The following is a 19,402-nucleotide window of genomic DNA, read 5'->3' as shown; positions in this document are numbered from 1 at the left end:
TGGAAAGTGAGCTTCTCCCCAGAATGCTTTCACCAGTCTTCACTTCCAGCTTTTAGTCTGTAAAGTAAACTTTGACTGGATTGTGAGCAACTGACCATCTGCAATGTTGTTACCACAACGAATTTGTATTCGTTTGACATTCTGTGTTTATAGGTGGGCAGGTGGCCATTTTTAGTAGTAAATGTGGATGGGGCAGTTAAAAATCAATGGACAGGTGATACTTTTTTCACATTAATTTTGAAGATTAACATTTGATTTTTATATGCTTTTCTGAAGAATTTAAACTTTTTTAAAAATAATATTTGTACACTTAAGTCAAATGTAATTGTCTTTCTGGTTTTTCTGGCAGTATCCACCCCCAGTCCCAGCCCCCAGAACCTTAAAGCAGCCTAAGCATATTTACAAAGTCTCTGAATAATTGGTAGTACATGTGAAGGACCTGGAATTTAGAATGTGCTCCATGTGTTTGTTTGAAGAGGCTGCAGTCTAGGGATTCAGCCTAACATTTTGCTGTTGTGAAGAAGTTTTGACACATGGATCAAAAGTTATTTTCTGATGGTATTCTTAGTAGTATACAAAGACTATCCTTCTTGGCCTAAGCAGGAGAGAGGATGGGATTGATGGGAGAATTTGAACTCTTTGTTTCTGTTTCTTGTTATTCATTTATCCTCAAAATAGCTCATTCTCATCATTCTTTGCTTTTACAGCATTAGCCTTAGGCTCTTATACCATCCTACTTTTTCCTCTTTGAAATTTATGCAATTTCCTTCTTTACTGGAATATAATAGATTAATTTTGGATCCTTTAAACTCAATTTGGTAATACTTATGTTTTTCTAGTGTTTGTAGCTCAGTAAGCAGAACAGTGAGTAATTTAGTTTGTAGCTCATTGAGTAATTTAAATTCCTGTTTTAAAATTTAATTGAGTCCCTCTTCCATCAGGGAGTAATTTACAAATATCAGTGCATTTCCCCCAACCTACTTTGTTTTTTCTTTTCGAGCTATTTCCCCTTTCTTGAGCTGTATTATATATTTTCCTTCTTTGAAAAAAAAAATTAGTGTCCAGCCTATGGGTTTCGTGTTCAACCTAGGTATCCATATAGACTTGGGTAGTAGTTTATTAATGTTTGAAGTGGAAAGTATATACTGTTTAATGTATTTTAGTGTTTTATGTTTATTCATAGCGCCTTTAAACGTGAGAGCAACTGCATTCTAGGTGTTTTAATAGAGCTTTCCTGGACAGATGGCTTAGGAGGAAGTACTTAGATTCGCAGCAGGGGCTAGTACTTTTTGGAGCGTTTATTTGTGATGAAGCTTACCTTGATTGACAGCTTAGAATGCTGAGAATACCATTAACAACAGGAACAGCTTGTTCATCTTACCTAGAATTGTTTCGTGCCAAGACCTCTCGAGATGCTCTGTGATTTGTTAACAGTCTGTTTTGAGAATGTAGGTAAGAGTAGGTATCTTTCACAATGAAAGGAAATTTACCTAAAAATTGTTCATTGCAGTTGTATCCTGAGATCTTTCCGATTGTTGAATGATCTTTGGCTTAGAAATTTGTAAACAGAGATCATCTTTTAACTGCTGTGAGTCTGCAGATGTTAGTATATATAGTAATTCCAGATGTTTTCTCATCTATGAGTTTTACTCAGTAGGAGGAGAGCTGAGAACAACCTAAAGTAACTTCAAAGCAGTTGGCTAGCATTTAATCCTGACTAATTTAATTAACTACCCATCCTTGTAGTTTTTCCTGTTTCATAGATTGTGAAACAGACAAAGATTAACAGAGTTGCTCAAGATGCTTGGGGGCATTAGAGATAGCCCAAAGTTTAAAATACCATTCAAACCATACTTCTGGCTTGCCTTTGTAAAAGCAGGGTCTTTATTTTGTCATCTAGTCACTTACTGCTTGATAAGTTAAAGGATTATAGATGTTTGGAAACATACTCTGAATAATTCCTTTGAAGATTTTTGATGTGAAAGTACATTTTAAATTCTACCTTTTGAAAATAATAGGCTCCGGACGCGCAGGCTCAGCGGCCATGGCTCACGGACCTATCCACTCCGCGGCATGTGAGATCCTCCCGGACCGGGGCACGAACCCGTGTCCCCTGCATCGGCAGGCGGACTCGCAACCACTGCGCCACCAGGGAAGCCCTAGATCTCTGTATTTGATTAGCCCTTCCTCCCCCTGTTTATTGATTAAAGTGCCACCAAGTTGGAACTAGATTGTTAGTACAGTTCGAAGAACACTGTTTTTGAACGTCTGAATTTCGGTTCAGGTCTAATTTTTTTGTAGGCTGAAATTCACATTACTTTAGTTCAGATATCATGAGTCAGCCTTCTCACCATAGCTATGGATAAAATGCAGTTAGCTTTCGGTTATTACGTAAATGTGCTTCGCTCTTGAAGTTGCCCCCTCCCATTTTTTCATTTTGTTTCTGCTGGAGGAGATTCTTTTTGGAGGTGGGTTTGTTGTGGGGTGGGAGAGGGAGAGAATTCTTAAGAAAGGGAACTTTGCTTTTGCCTCTGGTAGCTCAGAGGTTATTTGAATCTTTGCTTTTAGGCAGGGTACTTTGTTGATTCCATCTAGTTATATTCTAAGATTTTCCAATTATATTTCTTGTAAAAGTTAATTATAGTCTTTAGACTGCAGGGCTTAAAACAGATTTCCCTCCCTTCTTCCCCCCCCTTCTTAAGACATACTGAAAATTAGGTATATATGTGTGCTATTTACAGATACACAAAATGCAGATAAGCTTAAGATGGCAGTTTCAGATTTTGAAAACTGTTGTTGAACTTAAACTTGGACATTGGAAAATGAAGTTTGTAGTTGTCTTTGTGTTTATCTAAATACTTCACCATTAATCGATGCTAGCTAATTAGATTTTATAAGACTCTTTTGAGGAGGGAATTGAGAGTTTATTTTGAATATGAACCAGCTTGTGTCTTTGAAAAGATATTATAACCAACTGGAGTTTTTCTGGAGACTTTGTACTTTAGGGTTGAATAGCTCTATCAGTGGGCTGTTTTCCATTTTGAGTAGATGTTCTTTCCTGATATTTTTTTCTTTGTTCTAGCTGGGTTTAAGGCAGCCTTGTAGAAATCTGCTTGCCTGTCTATCCTTGACCTGCCCTGAAGACTCTTAATTTTGTGGACTGTTCTTAATACTATTCTCATCACCAGGAAGAGCAGGCTAGTGATTAACTGTCATGTTCTTGCGGGTTTAATTTAACTGATTGTAGGGTAGTACACTTGTTGATTTAGCTTCTTTAAATCTTTGTCCTTACTGACCACACTCAGGTTTTCTTTTTTAGGTAATAGATTATTGTCCATTCCTTTGTCTTGAACATTTGTTGTACAATATTGGGATGGTAGGACTTTGGTCCAAGTTTGTGAAGATCCTGCTGAAATTTCTAGGGAGCAAGTTTTTTTTTGGTGATGGAATGTTTCCTTGGGATAATTGATAGTTAACATGTTAGAGATATATTCTAATATAATATTTTTGAAAAATAACTTCTATATATAACTTACACACTCTGGGGCCGACATTTATATTATTGATTGAGTGATTTGTAAATTTTAGTGTCACACAGTAAAATTGAGATTAACTCTAGTTTCCATTTGAATTATTTTGAATGTTAATTGTGAGCTGTATTAACATTGGAGAAATTGTTTGCAACAACTAGCTCAAGCTTCACCTTATGTGTATGAAGTAGCTACCAAAGCTCAATGTTCATGCTGTGAGAATTTAATTCTAATTTAATTTAACTGCATCAGTTTCATTTCAGTTATTTCAAGTGTTTTGTTTGTGTATAGTCTTTTTAGAAACTCATTTTAAAAATATTTTTCAGGCTTTTTTTCTTTGAATAATTAGTAGAGATTTTTGCGGAAATGTGGGTCCGATTTTAAAATTGTACCTATTGGTTGTAAAAAATTTCCAACTCTTGGTTTGTGTTAAATAATTAGAGCAGCTATCGGAGTTTACAGATTCCTATTTTCTGTAATCTTGGGTATCTAGCCCTTTAAGCAGAGTATAAGTATGTGCCCAGTTTGCTTTTTCTTTCCATTTCTTCCTAAAAAGTCCTGTTGATTTTAAAAGAACAGTTTCACAGCACACCAGTAAATACAACTGTTGTAATTTCACACACCCCCATCCCCAACTTTGTGCTTTAGTGCTAACCTATATTATATACCATAAAAACTAGGAAAAGAACTGTACAGTGCAGATATTAAACCTCCGCTCTGAGTAAATTTAGTCTTTGATAATAAGAGGTCCCTTAACCTCTTAATTGTTTCATTTATTTATGGGAGGGAGTGCTTCCTATAAAATATATATATGCATCTTTTCTTATCTTGCATACACTTTTGTTTTGAAATAATAGTTGTGTGGTGTCTACATTTATGACTTGATTCATTTCTTTTGAAAATCCCTCTACTGTTTAACCATGGATTTGCTTATCAGGTTGCTGGCAAAGGCGTGGAATTGCATCAGATCTTGCTATATTAAATAAATGGAATATTGGATGCCAGAATTTTTCTTAAGTGATTCATGGCTTTTGTGTTCATTCTGTGTATAGTCAACTTCGTAAGGAAAGTTATTTTTGAAACAATATAAACCCCGGATAATTTTTCTGTAGTTATTTGTGTCTGGTCTTCCAAAGGCAAAAGTGGCCCATTTTGATTCTGCTTTAATAATCTTCTTTGACTTCAGCAGTTCTAATCCTTCTCCCCACTACCCTTTCCTCTCATTTGGAGGTAGGGGCACAGATTCAGTATTTAGCTGAAGACTGTAGAATAGGTAAAGCATAATAGCATCATTAGGTGTTTTTCACCGAAGTAGGTCTGAACAAGTCTGGGTTTGTGACAGAATGAATAATAAAAAAATGTGTTCAGTACATTACAGTTTTAGAGAATATGTAGTTTCACATACATTATTTCCATATGCTGTTTTCATTTGACATTGAAAACTGATTTCAGAAATGCATTTTAAAATACAGTGAAATGCTTGAGCCAGTGAGGGGACCAGTCTTAGGATCAGAATTTGCCTCTGTAGGAAATCAGCAGGACCAGATGCCCTCTCTTTTCTGGCTCTGTAGGTATCTGGATCTGTTAACATAGATGATACATTTTGGCCAGCTTTGAAATTACATTCTCTAGTAGAGGACACATACCATTAGCTCTGAAAATTAGCCTTGTAGTATACAGGGAATTCAGTAGGTGCCTGGCCCCAAATGATAAAGTGCTGTTGTAATTTTTATTTCATGTAATAGATTATAGGCATTTTTTTTAAAGATTAAAAAAATGGTTTAGGCAACTTCATGAATTGATATGACTGTTATATCAATTTACCTTTTAAAGATTAATTCATGTTTTCAAAAAGTAATACGTGTACAGTTAAGTCGTACAGTGTAGTATCAAAAGGGTTAAAGTAGAGCAGCAGCCTCCCTCCCCTCTCCTCTCAGCCCTTCTGTCCACAGACCACCACTTTCAGCTCTATTTAGCTTTCTCTGTCATGTTTACCTACATACTTCTAAGTAATACACTGTTATTTCTTAATTTATCCATTTTAGGTATCATCTCCTGATATCTTGCTATGGTAAATGAGGACATTAGTGTTTGCATTACCCTCCCCTCTGCCCCTCTCTCCATTTCTCAATATAACTAGACTACAGATTTTGATTAATATGGTGATTACTTTTTTCTTGTCTGGCATTTTATTTTTCTTTGAGTTAATAATTGGCTTTTTTTAAAAAAATTGCTTACTTTGCCTTCTGTACATTTTCCCCCAAATGTAACCTATAAATCTATTAAATGTCTATGAATATTATTTTCCAAGCACTTAAACACATAATGTCTTAGTATTATTTTTTCCTGAAGCTTTCCTTCCCAGAGCTCTCTCGCTCCCATCTGAACTGACTGTTCTCTAGGCCTACTTGACAGTTTTTATCCTGTAATTCCCTTGCTATTCTTTTGTATTAGATCTCTCATTTCCTGGATCCCAGGTCTTTCTCTTCCTTGGTTTATTAGACCATTTTGCTGGGGTACATCATCTAGCTCCCGTCTCAGGAGAGGCAAATTTTTGATCCCACGCAAGTCAGACACTTTTATTCTACCTTTATACTTGACTGCTTGGGTGACTATAGACTGTTAGAAAAGATTTTTCTCTTACAATTTTGAAAGCAGTATTCCTTTGTTTTTAGGCTTCCAGTGTTGTTGAGAAACCTGATGCCTTTTTGATTACTGTTCCTTCATATATATCTTTATGTTCTTTCTCCTGGAAGCTTTTAGGATATTCCTTTTATCCTTGGTGTTCTGGAATTTCAGAATGATGTGTCTTGGCATGGTTAGTTTTGTTTTTTTTTCTAGTGATGGGTACTCAGGGAACTTTTTTTTTTTCCCACACACACACTGTATTTTATTTTTACAAGAGATAAATAGACTGACACCAAGCATTGTGAATGGATGAGCACAACAAAAGCAACAATGATTGCAATTGGTACTCAGGGGACTTTTCAATCTAAACATTTGAGAGTACACTCGTCCTCCCATACTTAAATCTCCCAGTTTGTACTTTTTTCTTTGTACAACTCCTATTAATTGAATGTTGAGCACTGTGGGTAGAACCTGTAATTTTCTTATCTTTTTGTTTCTTTGCCGTTTGGTTCTAGTTCCTGAGGTATTCCCTAGGTGTTTTGTTTTTTTTTTTCCCTTCCACCCTTCTATTGAATTTTGTTAATATTTTTAATTTTCAAGAGCTTTTTCTCATTTTTCTGACCATTGCTTTTTCATACATCCTGTTGCTGTTTGTTGTTTTATAGTATCTTCTCTCTTTACTCCTGGATTTTAGAGTTTGTTTGTTTTGAGGTTTTTCTGTGCTCCCTGCATGGTTTCTGTTCCTCTGAGTTCCTCTTTTTCTTTTCAAAATGATTCTCTCAGACTAGAGGTTTTCTTCAAGGATCTTGATTTATCTTTGTCTACTTTTTCATGTGAAAGTGAGGCACTAAAAAGCTCTGTAAGTGAGCGAGGCTTGTCTGTAGTGGGCTTCACTGTAAGGTTGTGGGCAGGCCACCTTCTTCTTCTTCTTCTTCTACATCAGGATGTAGTAAGTTCCATGAGTCTGTCGTTGCTTGCAGCCCTTGACTCCTTGTTTTCAGTGCCACCCTTACCTTTGCTGTCTGCCGGGCCCAGTGACCCTGAGTCCAGAGCTGCCTCCTGTGTGCACTCTTCTCTGCTGGCACTTAGGCTGTAGCTTCCTTCATGCTACTAAGATCAGTACTGCTCCTCCAGCTTCTTCCTGACTCCCAAAAATGTGTTGAAATGTGCTTGTCTCAAATGATCTTTGTGAGTTCATGTCGATTTAATTTCTTTATTGTCATTTTAGTGAGATGTTAGGATGGAGAGGAGGTAAGAGAGAAATTGGTCTGCCATGCTTAATTTGGTGTTTATTTTTAAATGTGATATTTTAAAATCCAGCTTTTAGGGCAAAACAAGTGCTTTGCCCCATCAGAAATGGATCTTATTAGTCATCGTCCAGAGAGTTAAATCACTAAAACTGAAATTTTGCAGTACTGTTTTTGAGTAAAAGTTCAAACTCAGATTTACCTTCCCTAATGAACAGAGCAAAATATTGTCGCTATTACCTGAGTCAGCAGAGAGAGCAGATAAGCCTGGGGGTTTGACTCTGCTTGGGAAGCCAAATACAAGCCCGAGTTTGGATATATAAAAGAAACATTGAAAGAAAAAGTTGTAAGGTCACTTGGACCACTGCAATTACTATCTTGTAATACTATTACTGGATTAATTTATCATCCATCAAGAAAGGGAAGTTACTGCCAGGTTTATAGTACTGTTTGGCTCTGCACAATGGTAATTTAACCTTTTCCCTTGTGTTTTAGTAATTTAAAAAAATGTTCTTAATTGGAAGTAAAGAATAAAATTTTTTTAATCTCAGAAAGCCTTTTTATTTTGATATAATTTCACACTTAAAGAAACATTGCTGGGCTTCCCTGGTGGTGCAGTGGTTGGGAGTCCGCCTGCCAATGCAGGGGACACGGGTTCGTGCCCCGGTCCGGGAAGATCCCACATGCCGCGGAGCGGCTGGGCCCGTGAGCCATGGCCACTGAGCCTGCGCGTCCAGAGCCTGTGCTCCGCAACGGGAGGGGCCACAACAGTGAGAGGCCCTGCTACAGAAATTCCCATGAACTCTTTACCTAGATTCTTCAGTTGTTAACATTTTGCTACATTTGTGTTACACCTTTGAACCTTCTTTTTATGCACCTCCCCCCCCACCCTGCCACCGAGTAATTTGCAGACCTAATAATGCTCCTTCATCCAGAAATACTTTATTTTTTTTTTTCCCCAAGCACAAAGACTTTCTTTTCACTAAGCACAGGGTATTGGTCAAAATCAGGACATTTAATAACTGAGATAATAGTATTATCGAATGCACATTCCATTCTTAGATTTCTCCAGTTGTCCCAATAATGTCCTTCATATAATGTAGCTATTTCCCTTTTCTGCCCCCCACATCTGATCCAGGATCATGCATTTCACTTAGTTGTGATAACTCTATAGTCTCCTTCAGTCTGGAACAGTTCCTTATCCTGTCTTTGTCTTTCACATCTTGGTATTTTTGAAGAAAACAGGCTAATTATAGAGTGTACTTCAGTTTGAGTTTTTCTGTTGTTTCCTTATGATTAGATTCAGGCTGTGCATTGTTTTTGTAGGAACACTGCAGAAGCAATGTGTATTCTCAGGGCATCAAGAGGTATATGAGGTTGGTTTGTCTCATTTTGGTGATGTTAACTTTGATTATTAAGGTGATATTTGCAAGGTTATTTACTGTAAAGTTACTATTTTCCCTTTGTTATTAATTTGTAGGAGATGCTTTGAGATTTTATGTATAGATGTCTTATTCCTCATCAAACTTTCATCTAGTAATTTAGCATCCATTGATGATTCTTGACTGAATCAGTTATTACTAGGATGGTTGCAAGATGTTGATTTTCTGACTTATTTCTTCTAAGTATATACAGGGAAGAGCTTTCCTTTCTCACCCACTTGTTTATTCATTTATTTTATTAACATGGACTCATAGATTTTTATTTTATTTTGTGACATTCTGTTATTTATTTTGAAGCTCAAATTGTCTTAGATTTGGCTAGTGGGAGCCTCCTTAGGCCATAATTTTGACATGCCCCTATTGTTCTTGGAGCCCTTTCTTGCTTTCTGGCATGGCAAGGTGCTCCAGGCTCATCTTGTACTCAGCCTGCCCCAGTCCTGGAATCAGCCATTTCTCCAAGTAGCCATCATTCCCTTTAGTGGGGAATAAGGTTTATAAACTATGATGTCTCAGCAAATAGGAGCTAAGAAATATAAATAAATAAACCTGTCTATATTTGTGTGTGTGTGTGTGTGTGTAACCATGAGTTCATTTTGATACCTTTAATTCCAGTTCACTACAGATCTAGTCTTGCCCTATCTGTATTTGTAATGCCCTTCTCTAACAGAGAGAATCTGGTTCCCATTATCTCAGCATATGTACTTGTTTGCCCCATGCCATAATCAGAGAAAGTGGTTCTAAACTGCTAACCCATAACATTGCAAAGAAAACTCCTTATAACTAGAGTTCACTATTTGTTTACAGTTTCTTTTTGTATACTCACAAAATATGAAATGCTATGTTCAAAAGTTGTTTGGGTTATTTCCTTCCCTTTCCTTCCATCTTTTAATACACTGATTTATTTGGTTTACAGTTAGCTTCGTTTGTTTCAGTTTGATTTCCATTTTAGTTTTTTTTTTTTTTTTTTTTTGCGGTACGCGGGCCTCTCCCGTTGCGGAGCGCAGGCTCCGGACGCGCAGGCTCAGCGGCCATGGCTCACAGGCTCAGCCGCTCCATGACATGTGGGATCCTCCCGGACCGGGGCACGAACCCGCGTCCCCTGCATCGGCAGGTGGATTCTCACCCACTGCGCCACCAGGGAAGCCCTCCATTTTAGATTTTTTTCCACCTCATCCTTGCTGATTTTATTTTACTTTTTGAGTATATAAAACATGAGTATCGTTCCAAAAGTTAAAGCCATACCAAGAAATGTTACTACCTAACCCTCCTACTCATTCCTATCCACCCCATGTAGACAACCAATTATTTTTATCTATCCTTCCTGTTTCTTTTTATTAAAAAAAAAGCAGGTACATGAGTATTTTCTTATTTTCTCTCACAAAAGGTAGCAAACTAAGTATACTCTTTTGGAATTTGCTTCTTTCATTTAATAGTGTGTTCTGGATATCACTCCATGTTTGCAGAAATTTTACTTATTATTATTTTTAACAGCTTCATAGTACTCCATTTGTGATGTGTCACAGTGAATTCAAACATTCTCCTAACTTTGGGCATTTAGGTTGTTTCCAGTATTTTGCAGTTTCAGATAATGCTGCAACTAACAGCCTTGTACAAATATATTTTTGTATTACTGGGTATCTTCAGGGAAGATTAAAAGTTTTAACGTTTTCATCATGTGAGCAATAATGTGTAAGTGATTTTATAATAATACTTCAGACTATTTGTCTTCCTGCTCCTATCTTCCCATCTACCGTGATCTTACAAATACATTCAAGGCTGTGGAAGTGAAATACTTTATTGTAATTATATTTCTGTCTGGGAAACCTTGAAATCAGAGAGCTGGAAGTGGCCTTGGAAACATTTTTAGTCTACGTTCAGATTCATTTTAAGCAGTTGACTTTTCCTTTTACATACTCGTCAATACTGTTTTGCCACCTAAGTACTCAGACCCAGCTGTTGTAGTAGTTTTCTCTTTTAATTTAATTCATGTTAGATTCCTGTGTCATACTGTTAACTGGCTGCTCCCTTGGGGTATAGAATGGCAGTAGGATAAGACGGTTATACATAGGATAGAAATAAGGATTTGGGCATCAAAAGACGGTTATACATAGGATACAAATAAGGATTTAGGCATCCATTTTCTCCTACAGGTCTCAGCGCATTAGTGAGTAGTATAAACTCAGAGGAGCATCTTGGATTCCTAGATAATGCAGCTGGTTGATGACTTCCAGTCTTTTGTTCCAACAAGTGGGCATTGGAGTAGAAGGGCGACCTCCTCCTGCATTGCTAGATAACCAGGTAAAAAGATTGACCACATAGCTTTCCATCAGAAGGGCCATAAAAGGATTACATATGTATTGAGATAACAGATCCCCTCAGCCTAAGGGTGACTGGAGCCTCCAAACAGATCACTTCTGGCCCTTCGATGACTCTTCAGTTTATGTGCATGCACCATAGATGTTATCATTTTCCATGCATGTCTTGACGTGAAAAAGATTAGGAAAGTTGGCTAGAGCAGTCTCAAGATTAGCCTCTGAGAGCCAAGGATGGTGCCCCTTAAAGAGAACCAGGTAATCCTTATTTATCTTGGATAAAGAAGAATTGAATTATTTAGAGTAGAATACGGGAATAGTGGTTTTGAGATTTTTGAAGGTCGTTTTTTACAATATAGGACAACATTAGGAGTGATGTTTTGCTCAAGAATTAGGTTGTCTTATGGTAATGACAGCACACCTGGATTTAAACTATTAATGGGATACAGAAAGAGCCAGTCCAAAGGATGATTGCAGCTTAGTTGATGACAGACTGCAGTGTTCTTACTGTCTTACTGCCCCTGTTGCAGAGGGGATAGTCTAGTCTTTGGATAGTTTTTGATTCCTATGGAGTAGAACCTCTCAAAGGGTCTCATCCTCACTTCTACTAAACAACAATGTCAGTCATTCCCATGAGTCGTTTGACAGGGGTGAACGGTAGATGCTGTATCGCTGATACCCCTCCTTCTACAAGTAGTGTTCTGATTATCAATTGCTGCCTAACAAACTATCTTACATCTTAGTGGCTTAAAACAGCCATTTTATTTTTCTTGTCATCTTGTGGGTCAGGAATTCAGGAGGAGCTTGGCTGGGGCTGCCTCAGCTGGCGTACCTGAAGCTGGAGCATCCACTTCCATGATGGCTTCTTAAGTCACATGTCTTGTGCCTCTGCTCCTGCTCTGTTTCTGTCCCTCCCCACGCCCCCATGCCCCATGGTGTCACATTCTGCAAGGTCTCTCTGTGTCGTTTGGGTTTCTCACAGTGTGTTGGTCTCAGGGTGATTAGGCTTCTCGCATGGTGGCTGGCTTCCCCAAGAGCAAGCAAGAAAAAGAAGCAGCTGTCAATTTCTTAAAACACAGACCTGCAAATTGGCACGCGGTCACTTCTGCCATTTTCAGTTAGTCAAGGCACTGCAGAGCCTGCCCAGATTCAAGGAAAGAGGACATAGACCTGCCTCTCAATGGGAGGAGTGGTCATCTTTAATCTATCATAGGGCCGTTAAGCAGAAAGGAGAGAATGGTTGTGAGAAATACTGAACTGTGACTTTATCAGAAGTTAAGCAGAAAGGAGAGAATGGTTGTGAGAAATACTGAACTGTGACTTTATCAGAAAACTGATCAGAAATTTACTTATGTAATGACTCAGGAGAGATTAACTGACTGCCAGCCTTGAATAAGAATGGGACTGAAGCCAGAGGAGGAAGGTGGGAAAGATTCTCATGGGGCAAAGCGGAAAGGCAACTGAGGTAAGCTTTACTTCATAGCTCATGCTTGGTCTCCTCCTCCTTCAGTATCTGGACCTCCGCTCAGTCTCCTGAGCTCTGCATGGGCTCACTTCTTTAGCCCTGGGCGCTGCCTGTTGCTTTGTATGAGAATTCTCCTGTTGCCCTGCTCCCTGGGAACCCAGCGTGCACTCCCAGAATGAGCCGCAGTGCCGGGCGTGGGAGGTGGCGGTATGGGAACACAGGCAGTGATTTTGGCTACGTTCAGGCTGCTCTGGCACCTCTGGCGGTTGCTTAATATCGCTGGATTTCTTCTTTTCTGGACTACGTGAAGGCTCAGTTCCTGCTTTCTTTATGTGACCTTACTACTCTTTTTCCCCCGGTAATTTCAGAGGATTCAAGTTGAAGATAGAAGAGGCTTCAGAACTTTTAGCATAGAATAGGCTCATGAGTATGTGGTTCAAAGAGCATTTATGGTATAAAGAAGATTATACGCCTTGTTCTAAACATCTAAGAATGTATCAGTTGGAGGGTAAGCTGGGTGAGTCCTGGAGTATATTTCTACTTGTATATGTACAGGAATATTTATAGAATTTTTATGATAATTCTGCCCTATCCTCCAATTTCGAGAGGAATAACACTTTTACTATTGATACTTCTATGGAGTGTGTGTGTGTGTGTGTGTGTGTGTGTGTGTGTGTGTTTTGAATAACAGCTGCAAATATTTTTCATTGATCATATGTTTACACACCCATAGAGTTGTAATCTAGGATTTTGGTTTCACTTATCACTTATGCTTAATAATTTAGAATAAGTTTATTTCATTAGGACAACTTTATATTACCAGTATCTTTAAATTTAAGACATTTAAACTTTATTTTTGTTATAAAAGAAGTAATGCTTTCTGAAAAAAATTCAAACAGTATAGTTGAAAGTAGGTCCATGTGGCTCTAATCCCCCATCCCATTCTTTTTACATGACGGTTAACAGTTACTATGTACCCTTCTAGACTTCAAGCAGTTTATATACAGGTATATAACGTATACACAGAAACACATAGTACATAATCTTTCTAAAGCAAAAATGACAACCTTCTGGACTTACTGCTCTGCAACAGTCCACACCTTCAAATACTGAGTTTGAGTTCCAGTTCTGTCACTTAAAGAACTTAGCAAGGTATATAACTTCTCTGTGCCTCAGCTTCCTTATCTATAAAACAGGCCAATAATGGTACACATCTCATTGGACTGTAGAGGATTAAATGAAGTAATATTTATAAAGTGGCACAATAAAGTGCAATAGTACTTGGCACATAGTATGTACTAGATAAATATTAAATAAAGAACCTGCTCTTTGAAAAAACACGTTATGAATATTTTCTTATGGGTTGCTGGTGTTTTAGTGTGGCACTTTAAAAACTGTGTTGTTGGTAGGGGGTGGTATTCTGAGTTTTACTATTGGAGCAGCATGTTTGTCTACAGTGGTTTTTTTTTAATAAATTTATTTATTTATTTATTTAATTTTTGGCTGTGTTGGGTCTTTGTTGCTGCGCGTGGGCTTTCTCTAGTTGTGGCGAGCAGGGTTACCCTTCGTTGCGGCGCGTGGGCTTCTCTTGTTGTGGAGCATGGGCTCTAGGTGCACGGGCTTCAGTAGTTGTGGCTCGTGGGCCCCAGAGCGCAGGCTCAGTAGTTGTGGCGCACAGGCTTAGGTGCTCCACGGCATGTGGGATCTTCCCGGACCAGGGCTTGAACCTGTGTCCCCTGCATTGGCAGGCGGATTCTTAACCACTGCGCCACTAGGGAAGCCCCTGTACCATGGTTTTGAACAGCGATTCCACACACTTTCTGACCTCGCTGTTGCAGTGAGCTGCTGTTACTGACAGGCAATGTGCTGGGAATGTGTTTGCCTCTCAGGAGTTGTGGGAGCAGGAAAAAAAAGCTGAAGGTTGTTGATTTAGAAAATTATACTACACTAGCAATTAATCTTTTTGTTAAGACAATTAGGAGGAGAGTGGAGTTGGAAGAATTTTATCTATAGGGAATTATATGATTATTTAATCTATTTTTTGCTTTGTGTTCTTTGAATAATTTTATAATTAGAGGGGACATGCTCATCACCTAGTTTTTATTCTACAGTGAAGAAATAGACTCAGAATAGTAGTGATGTTCTCAGTTCTATAGCTAGTAATGATGGGGCCAGGACTAGAATCCTAGTCATTGGATCCTCACCTTTCTGAATTCTTAAGAAGCTCAAGAGCCTCTCTGCCAGTTGAAGCAACTATTGAATAATGGATGCGCTATAAATGGCTTGCCTGTCAGTGCTGAGTGCTTGAACTATTTTGCCTGTAGAGACAGTGACCAAGTTGTATTGTAAGCACTAGTGCATGATGTTTTATAAAAAATTTAGAACTTAAGGAGAATTGTTGATGGGCCTTGAATACCAAATGTATTCTATCTTATTAGGTTCTATGTAGTGAATAATAAGGCTATTGAAGATCAGTGGGAAGAAATTTATATTCGCTGTGGATGCCATTTTGCCTTCTGAACACAACCTAGATATTCGTGTGTAAATAGGCCCCTTTAAGCCCAGAACTCCCTAGTTTTCTTTTTTCTTTTTTAATTTATTTTTTAAATTTATTTTTGGCTGTACTGGGTCTTTGTTGCTGCACGCGGACTTTCTCTAGTTGTGGTGAGTGGGGGCTACTCTTAGTTGCGGTGCGCGGGCTTCTCATTGCGGTGGCTTCAGGTGTTGCAGAGCACGGGCTCTAGGCGCACGGGCTTCAGTAGTTGCGGCTCACGGGCTTCAGTAGTTGCAGCTCACGGGCTTAGTTGCTCCGCAGCATGTGGGATCTTCCCGGACCAGGGCTTGAACCTGTGTTCCCTGCATTGGCAGGTGGATTCTTAACCACTGCGCCACCAGGGAAGTCCCCTAGAACTCCCTAGTCTTCTGCCCTTCTTGTCTCTTGGTAAAGGAGCAGACTGTTCTTTCCTGCATAGGAGTAGCAGGGAGTAAAACCACTTTGGTTTGTAGATCAGTTGGATGCCTTCCCTCTGCCTTTGTGCTCCATCAGTTGTCCCTTCCTAGTTTCCAGGAGGGTTAAGGCTTTTGGGGGCTTTAGGAAGAAGACATGAATGCGAGCATGTTTTAGAGGCTGGGCCTACTTCACCTGTCTCCCTTGCCCAGCCTGTGTCAGAGCTTCTATCTTGTGGAAAATGGCCCTAGCTTAGGAGAGGATCGACATTCTCCACTCCCCGCAAAGGGGTGCTGCTGCCAACTTGCAGAGCTCGTGGCTGAGGGTAAGGACAGGGCCAGAGGAGAGTTCTGAGGCTATAGCAGCAGGAGGAGAGTGAAGGGAGCTGGATAGTACCAGCCCCCCAGGCTGAGATGCCCAGGAGCTGTGAGAGGAAACCCGAGCTCGGGGTTGGAAGAATCTAAGCATATGGGACAGATTGCTGGAGGAGAGTAACTTTGAGGAAATTTCATAATCTGAGTGAAAGAGGACCAGACTTCTGCTTATGACATCCAGTGACCCTGCTGCGGCCACGTGTAACAGTGTGAGAAATATACTGCATGCCTTCCCTGCCATGATGTCACCTTGAAGTGTAATTAGGCATAATAAAAAGAGCCTTTATAAGTTTTCAGACTTATCTTTTTGAACTCCTACAAGTTTCCAACCTTATTAACCTCTTTCTCTCAAGTACCGGCATTTAAGATTTAAAAAATAAAAACCCTTCATTTTAATATTTTTATGTTCTGCTGAATAGATAGTATATTTATAGCTTAAAAACATTTTTATTGACTGTGTATGGTTTTATTTTATACACACACACACATGCATACACACAATATAGTATTTCAGTTTTGTTATGGTTCTTGTAGAGTTTTATAAAATAGCCTGCAAACCTCTAATGCAGTTTCCATGGGAAATGTGTTCATCCTACAGATAAACTTGAAACCCATCTGTCTATAAACTGAGACTACCTTTTATAATAAAGTGTGTCCCCTTAACATGATTAAAGTAAATGAATTTAAGATTATTGCAGGTATTCTTTTACTCATGCTGTGACCTGTTCTATTTGTAGCAATAATTGAGAGTTTAATTTAAAGCCAGTATTTTTCCTTCTATTTTCTAATTGTCTTGGGTACTTTAAAGGTTTATAATTTGGATAAGGTATATATACACAGAGTGAATATTCCCCAAAGCAGTGTAATAAATGGCTTCAGAATGCCCCATAATACCCTTTTCTCTGTAGTTTCCTAGCCTTCAAATGTTCTTCTGGTGTGAAACTATTAAGCCCTCAGAGAGTACTGTCATTTAAATAACCAAGACCAACTGTCTTATCACACGTTAAGTCTTAACTTTCTTATTGTAAATATTCATGATAAAAGAAATTTGATTTCTTAACTTAGAAAGTGAGGTCTTTTTTGAGATTTAGTAAAAGGCACAGTCACTTCTTTCCGATGTTTTTGAAAGTCAATACTATTTTATTTCCTTTTATTCTTTCTCCTCATCCCTGTCTTAAGCACCTATTTATTTAATCAAGGTATAATTCACATAACATAATATTATTTACTTATTTATTTATTTATGTACATGCCATGTGGCTTGTGGGATCTTTAGTTCCCCAGCCAGGGATCGAACCTGGGCTCTTGTCAGTGAAAGCACCGAGTCCCAACCACTGGACTGCCAGGGAATTCCCCAAATTAACCATGTTAAAGTGAATGATTCAATTCAGTGCATTTAGTACATCTACAACTACCACCTCTATCTTGTTCCAAGACATTTCATCACCCCAAAATAAACCCTGTACCTATTAGGCAGTTATTCCCCATTTCTTCCCCTCAGGCTTAGGGTATCTTTTTGAAAATCTGAAATTAAGAAATTAAAAAACTGATAAAACTTTATGAGGTAATTGAGATTTTATAAGACGAGATTTAGAGTACACTGTTCTAATTCAGTAACATGAAGAAATGCATTTAATATACTGATAGTGGAAAATTAGATCACAAAATTGTATGTACTTTTTGTCCATACACACACTTTACAGCCATCGGGGGAAAAATGAACATTTGGTAGGAAACACACCAAAGTAACAGTGATTTTGTTCTAGATTTTTTTTTTCCCTCATTCAAAGGAGGGGGGGAAAATCTTCCCATAATTACACAAAAAACAAAAACCGGTAAATGACTAAAAACTTGGGCCTAAACTTACTATTATAACATAATTACTTATTTCAGGTTAATACTAAACTTCTTCCAGATTGAGTACAGTGTTTCTTAGTATTTACTAAAAGAAAAAGGTTTGCTGGAGGAATAAAACTATATAATATTTGTAGTTTTTTAATCCTTCAAGTTATATCGCAGACCAGGAATATCTGTTTCAAGTAAACTGTGTTCTAATTTATTTTTCCCTTTAAAAATATACTCTATAGGACTTTCTTTTCAAACTATAAAAATGTCATATTTTTGTTGATACAAATAAAATACCACAGGGGTGTACAAATAAAAAGCCAACAGCCTCCCTTACAATAGTCTTCTCATGTACTTGACTAAAATAATTGCTGTTAGCAGTTTGGCATTCTTCTTATTAGCCTTTGTCATGTGACTTACATGCACATACAATAAAATTGGACCCAACTGAGTAAAAAACTAAAATGCCTTCAGGGTGGCCCTAGCAGTTAATGTAATGCCCTAAGGAAAGGTCAGGCCCTTGGCTAACTGGAAGGGGATTTTTACCACTGAAAGTTTACTCATTCAAAAATAGTTAGAGCCCTGTGCTGGGCAGAAAGGCAGAAGCCCTTGGGCAGTATATCACTGTACTCTCCTATTCTTCCTTGCCTTCTCCTCCCCTCCCAAATGTGGAATGAATGTATGTCAGAGATTTATTTAACTCATTAATAAGGGAACCAGCAGGATGGTAAAGCTGATTCCAAGAGCATTTGAGGAATTGAGTGAATGCAGACACTGAAGAATGAATGTTGAAGTAAATTGCTAGGCTAGATATAAAACCCATTAATGTCCTGCAGGGTAGGAAAACCATAGCCCTTGGAGTCTGCCAGACAGATATTATCTCTACCAAATAAAAATCTACAAGTTCACTTGTAAGTTCATAGAATTTGGGTCCTAATCAGTAGTAAACAGCAGGTCAAACAATAGTATTATAATTAAATATCTTTGGGATATTCATTATTCATAATGAATATAATATTCATTATATTTTATTATACATTGAAAGGGCTTATAGTTCTTGATTCACTTTATTTCCAGTTTTGGCTAATTTTTCTTAAAAATGAGAAAGGCCGATTGTGATGTATGATTAGACAGGACCAATATAATATAGTAGGGATCAGATCTTGGAAGAGCTTGGTATCTTAAACTAAGAAATTTAAACTTTGTTTCAACAACTGTTCATCGAGCATATACTGTGTACCAGGCAGTGGACTTATTATAATCCTGAGTGTGTGGATGTGCTGCGGTGCCCCTCTCTTGGCCCCCTAGGAGACTGACTAGTGGTTCTCAAGTGGTTGTATTAGGGAGTCACCTGGGAAGTTGCTTTTCTCAAAATAGACATGTTCTTTTGTCCTTCTGTACCCACCCCAATGTAGATGTCCCTGCCTGAGTAGAACATATGTGTTTTGAAAAAGCTTGCTCCAGGTGATTTTTATATCCCTTCCCTTTTAAAATCATTGTTATGTTTATTGGGCCTAAAATTGAATAGGTAAACAGCAAGCAAAATTGTAATCAGTATTTGAAAAGTTTTCATACCCCTTTTTGCCTGCCGCATCCCTATAATACTCAAACT

General features: G+C 38.2%; 1 protein-coding gene across 2 annotated transcripts in view; it reads left to right on the top strand.

The window, feature by feature from the left end:
• Nucleotides 1-19,402, top strand: part of USP3 (ubiquitin specific peptidase 3) — a 206,842-nt gene that overhangs the window by 121,655 nt on the left and 65,785 nt on the right. The gene's annotated exons all lie outside the window — the stretch shown is intronic.

Source organism: Neophocaena asiaeorientalis, unplaced genomic scaffold, assembly GCF_003031525.2.
Source record: "Neophocaena asiaeorientalis asiaeorientalis breed wild unplaced genomic scaffold, Neophocaena_asiaeorientalis_V1.1 scaffold264, whole genome shotgun sequence".
Classification (NCBI taxonomy): domain Eukaryota; kingdom Metazoa; phylum Chordata; class Mammalia; order Artiodactyla; family Phocoenidae; genus Neophocaena; species Neophocaena asiaeorientalis.
This window is presented reverse-complemented; position numbering and strand designations above follow the sequence as displayed.